The sequence below is a fragment of the Canis lupus genome, chromosome 25 (assembly GCF_003254725.2).
Source record: "Canis lupus dingo isolate Sandy chromosome 25, ASM325472v2, whole genome shotgun sequence".
Taxonomy (NCBI): domain Eukaryota; kingdom Metazoa; phylum Chordata; class Mammalia; order Carnivora; family Canidae; genus Canis; species Canis lupus.
In genome coordinates, this window is record NC_064267.1 from 12,942,431 (window position 1) to 12,948,720 (window position 6,290).

Consider the following 6,290-nt stretch of genomic DNA (forward strand, 5'->3'; position numbering starts at 1 on the left):
ATCTGGCAGTGCCCATGGTAGCATACTCTACCAAATGGACTCGGTGCTACTTCTTTGCTCTGAGCAACGTAACAGAGACTAACAATGACAGATTCTTAGGAAAAGACAACTTGTCTTATGACATTACCTTAGACATGTTAAAACTAATGAGATCTTAGTTTAATTTCTATTATTAGTAGTCACATTTGGGGATTTTTATTGAGAACTAAGATTTACTTAGTTCTCTTGGTGATACTAGGTGATACTAAGGAACACTCACTCTTGGGGCTCCCATTCTCCTGAACAGGAACTGCTCTCTTCTTTGAGTGGGATGTCATGCTGAGTGAGAAGCACTCTTACTGGCCCATCAACAACAATTTAAAAAGTTTTCCTAATTCTTGGTATAAAATGTATTTGAGGCTTAGATCTGACTATGCAACTTAAGTGCTTAGGTAAGAGTTCTCTATGAAAAGCCAAGAAGGAAGAAGAATGGGTAAGATTGTGGCTATTTATGGTTCTTATTTCAAAAATAAAACCAAGAGCTAAAATTCACCTTGTATCTATTTTTAATATTATCACCCTTTTCTCTCACTTTCCCAGCCACTTTTGACAACTAGATTATGTGGCAAAAACAGTTCTCAGAAGCCTCTGTAAAATTTCCTTCCCAATCCTGGCTTAGGATCCTTAGCACTTCTTTCTTTGCCTCTCAAATCATAATATTGTTCCTGGAACAGAGCAGTTATGTATAGGTATGCAGGAACCCAAGCCTCCATCTATCTATCCATCCATCCATCCATCCATCCATCCATCCATCTATCCAATCATCCATCTATCTATCTATCTATCCTTCCAAATACCCATCTACCCAGCCATCCACCCACCCCTCCTTCCACAGGAGTAAGATTTCAGACTTTGGAAAGAAAAGGAACCAGAGAGCATCTGTTGCTCCTTTTGTGACTGATCCTCTGCACTTTTTCTTCCTCCTACTTTAGCCTCCTTCTCTTTAACTTCCTCCCTCTCTTTAATGGACCTTTATTTTAATCTCTATTCTGGCCACTACACAAAACTGCTTTCTTACTGATTCCTTTCCTAGTCCTGTACCATTTTTGAGCATGCTGACCTGCTGCCAGAGCCATCCCAGGGGACTCTAATGAAGGCTTAAAGAAGAGCATGGAGCAGATATGGGCAGGGAGGGGGGCTAGTTAGGGATGAACAAGAACAAATGAGATTAATAGAAGACCTCCTCTACCAGGGGCTTTCTTTGTTGTTGTTGTTGTTGTTGTTATTGTGTGTGTGCTTTTTAAAAGATTTTATGTGTTTATTCATGAGAGACACAGAGAGAGGCAGAGACACAGGCAGAGGAAGAAGCAGGCTCCCTGCAGGGAGCCCAATGCAGGACTCAATTCCAGGACCCCAGGATCATGCCCTGAACCAAAGGCAGATGCTCAACCACTGAGCCACGCAGGTGCCCCTGTACCAGGGGCTTTCAATAGGTCAATAGGTTGTTTCATTCACAACAATCCCACGAAGAAGATATTTATGCCTCCCACTTTTAAAAATGAAGAAACTGCAACTAAGAAAAATGCCAGAAGTGAGAGAAGGAGAAAGCAAAGAAACATGGGGCAAGAGGGGCATCACTCTGAATGCTGCAGGTTCTCTGGAGTGGATCTTCTAAGAGATGAATAACCATTCTCCATGCCTACCCTCATCTGTTCTTGGCCCTTCTTTGCCCTGTGCCATAGCCTGTGAGCCTGACCTGGAAGGGCTGTTATTGTTCAGCAATGGGAGCCACTGGCAGAGGTTAAGAGGGCAGGAGGAGAGAGAGGGTGACTTATTCATCTTACAACCCTTGTCACTCTGTGGCCACTGTTTCTGTCCAGCTGCCTCTCTTCTTCTGCTACAGCTCACCAGGGTTCCAGCAACACTTCCCTCCCCTTGGCCCTCAGGTCAAGTGCGTTCATGGAGCCCCACTGCTGTCAGTCCCTCCTTGGTTCCCTCAGCCTTGCCCACACCTCTGAAAATCATCCCTTCCTTAATCTCTTCAGTGACACCCTTGGAGTGTATCATCTGTTTCTAACAGGACTGTATCTTAAACACTTCCTGAAATTATGTCTGTTTAATACTCCGCTATAAACATACCCAGAAGCAGTTTAGCCTCTGTATGAGTTTGCTAGAGCTGCCATGGCAAATTGCCCCGAGCTGGGGGGCTGAGACAACAGAAATTTATTTCTCACAGTTTAGGAGGCTGGAAATCCAAGGTCAAGCTGCCAGCAGGGTTGGCTTCTCCTAAGGCCCCCTTCCTTGGCTCATAGATGGCCACCCTCTGGCTGTGTCCTCACTCATGTTCCTTCTGGGCACACACCTGCTGGTGTCTTAACCTCTTCTTATGAGGACACTAGTCATATTGAATTAAAGCCTACTCTAACAGCCTTATTTTGACTTAATCATCTCTTTTAAAGACCTTTTCTCTCAACATAGATACATTTTGAGGTCCTGGAGTTTTGAGACTTCAACATATGAATTGGGAAGCACAATTCAACACATAACAGCCTCATTAATAAAATCTACCCAGAGAACATTGGCCTCAACTTATATTTATACCATGGTTTATAACTTTGCATCTGCATCTGATGCACATGAAAAGATATATCACAGTCCTGCTTGTGAGACCCTTCAACCGGTGCTCTTAAGAATGTGATGGATGGGTGCATCCCAGGCCCAGGGAACAAATCAAAGATGATTGGAAGATGAGATGGTGCGAATCCCCATCCCCAGATCTCAAATCATTGTTTTTAAAGGATTTTTTGAGAAACTGGTCTTTATGTCAATAACAATTGCTGAGATCTTAGAGATTGATTCTTGTAGGTTTAAATATAGCTACAGTTAATGACTTATAGATTATTGCAGCAAAGCCTTGCTAAAAGCAGTTTCCCACTCGATTGCCAGTAGAAACCAAGCTCAGCCAGGCTAGGGAATCTAACAGTGCCCCATAGTCTTTCTGTAATTCCAGTTTTTTGAAAGATAAAGAATCTTCAGGGCAGTGCCATAAAACGTATGACTACAGATATGCAGACGCACTACAGGTATGTTCTCCACGTACTGTGAAATCACTGAGGGCTCTGGGTGTCAGGCAGTGCTTAGCATTGTGTCATCTCCCGTCCATGTGCCCACATGTCTTCCTCTCTTCCTTTCCCTAGAATTGGTTCTTTAAATCTGAAATAAGAGAGCATTGATCTATTACTCTCCCCACCTATCCCCACATGCAATAGTAATAGTAATAGTTCTCCTCAAATGATTCAAAATGAAGTCTTTTTCTCTTTTAAAATGATCCCTGTTGGCACGCCTGGATGGCTCAGCAGTTGAGCATCTGCCTTTGGCTCAGGGTGTGATCCTGGGGTCCTGGGATCGAGTCCCACATGAGGGTCCCCACAGGGAGCCTGCTTCTCCCTCTGCCTGTGTCTCTGCCTCTCTCATCAATCAATTAATGAAAATCTTAAAAAAATAAAATGATCCTTGCTATATTTTTTAAATTATAATGAAAGCTGAAGTCTTTCTGAATCAATAAATAAGAGACTTCCCCTCCCAATAACTTTGGCCATTTTAAGGCTTATTTTCAAATTCTGTAAATATCCATCTACCCATCTATGCGTAACCCCCTCCCACACATACAGAGGAAGTCCCAAGAGCCACGGAGAAAAGCAGGAATGCCTCTGGATAAACAAAGACCCCAGGGTCAAAGCTGGGGCAGATACATTCCCACCTCCTCCCCCTCATCCCAACATCCTGCTGCTCAGAAACATCTTAGAGAGGTAAGTCTCAACCTTTCAACACAGGACATCTGAGGACACGATGTCCCAAAGCCCTGCACTATCCACCATCACCTTTTAATTCTCTTTACGTACTTTGTGTTTTCCCACCTCTCTAGCCCAATTCAGAAATTCTTTGTCCCACGAACACTGTAGGCTCCTATCCGCAGACACTATTTCTGTATGCTTGACTCGTTGTCTTTTAAAAATTGGCACTAAATAAATGTCCCAAGGCAATCCATCGACAAGCATTTATTGAGCGCCTGTTCTTACATCCAGGGCAACAACAGTGCTTGCTAATCAATTTTCAGTGGGCTTTGGGCACTGAGGTGACGTGGCGTGCTGTTTAACCCAGATAAAATGCGTTGTGACATTGAACTCTCATTTTCAGGTATGGCACTTCAGTGTGTGGGGCTAACATATAGCCTTGTGCGAATAGGTGCTTAACACTCTAACCACTTCCCCCTGACAGATTTTGATGCAGTACCACCATTAAGATTCTGTGGCTCCCTGGCAAATGTAATACAAAAACATTTGAAAAGGCAGTATGGTCTAGATGGAGAATAACAAACGATGTATAGTTTATTTGCCAAGACATGTAGGAGGTAAATATAAAACAAAACTCTCGCAAGTTTAGCATTTTTCTTCTCCAAATAGAATGTTGCTGACTACAGGCCAACTACACAGCCTTGCACAGTTCCTCACGTTAAAATTGGCCGGGAAGGAGATGCCAACCCTGTTCAGCATTTGGATGCCTCGCAGACATTTGCGACTTTGTGGCCAGATACTGGTTTACTCCAACACCTTATTTGTAACCTGCCTCGCAAATAACAAAGATATTAATGGTGGTACTCTTTGATACATTCAGCCTTTCCCTGTGACCAAAGATCATTATTTTAAATGTGCAGCTACTCTTCCTTATGTGTGTCAAGCAACAAGTATCGTTCTGTGGAAGCAGTAAATCTCAGCACTTCGCAGGTGCCCAGGTAGGAGATTTCAGTTAGCATTTTGGCAGGACAAATCCATCGTCTTCAAAACGTGCGATTCAACTCAGAATAGTTACCGTGTGCTATGGCGTGGAAGGCACTACACAGGTCCTGGTGTCCGGCTCTAAAAAGAGACTGAAACAAGTGCACACATAACTGGCAGAGAAGGCAGGGTGCAGGGTGACCTGCAGATGTAGAGGAAAGTGAACCCACTTCTGGTCAGAGGCTCAAAAAAGGAAGGCTTGAGTGAAGGATGTGGCATTTGAGATGGGATTTGAAGAACGGGAGGGATTTCAGGTATATAAATAGGAGGAGCCCAGAGAGTATTAGGCCAGGTGGACTTTAAACACCTCCCTCCCTCCCTGCCTTCCTATGATAGCTAACATTGATTGCAAAGGCAGGTTTTGAAGTATCTGTTCCATGATCTGATCCATTTCAGCTGCAAAATATTCCTATACGTTTGTCCATGAAACAATCTTATGCCATTTTTCATATCAGAAAAACAAGGCACAGAGAGGCTAAGCAATTTGCCTAGAGTTGTGTAGCTATCAGGTGGAGAGCCAGAATTCAAATCCAAGCAAGCTACTAATAGTCACAATGTTAAGTACCCCCTTAAATCTTAAGCACCTGCCCTCAGGAGCTTGGGCCCAACATTTTGGGACTTGGCGGCAACTTCTAGTTCTTAACTGAACTCTGTTTTTGGGCTGGTGCTCTTAGTTGGACCTCTGTCTTATTTCTGAAAACAAAATTCCCTGAAGTTATGTTTTTTATTTGTAAAAAAAATCTTTTGGGGCGCCTGGGTAGCTCAGTCAGCTAAGCATCTGCCTTCGACTCTGGTCATGATCCCAGGGTCCTTGGATGGAGCCCCCCATGGTGGCGGGGGTGTGGGGCGGGGGTGTTCCTGCTCAGGGGGAAGTCTGCTTCTCCCTCTTCCTCTGCCCCTCCCCCTGCTTGTGCTCTCTCATTCTCGCTCTCTCTCAAATAAATAAAATCTTTTTTTAAAAATCTTTTTATTGTTTTCCTTATTCAAAAGAACAGTTCTTATTTACCGTAGAGTAATTAGATGATAGAGATAAACAAAGAGGAGAAAATGGAAAGACTTCCATAATTCCACCTCCCACCCCCTTAACATACTGCTGAATACCCTTGTAGACCATTTCTGTGCATGTGTTACATAGCTGGGGTGAACACAAAAAATACTTTTTCTCGCTTAGCACCAACACCAATGGTCAATAAATATTTATTTGTAATGTGATTTTAAGTTGTTGCCTCCAAGTGTTACCCTCTGATAGGGAGTCAGATGCAAAGCATGCAGGTGGGGGAGGGGTCATTTGGGGTCTCCACCAAAGAAGAAGGCAGTGGAACTGGCTGAATGCAGGCCGAAGTAGGTAGGAGCAGAGGCGGTAGCTTTGGAAAGCGATCCCAGTGATAAACCCAGCTCAGGTGTGGCAGAGGGGCATGACAAATGTAAGCTGTTTCCCAGCCGGTACAGGAGACTTCAGAAGGGCAGAGCCAAGTG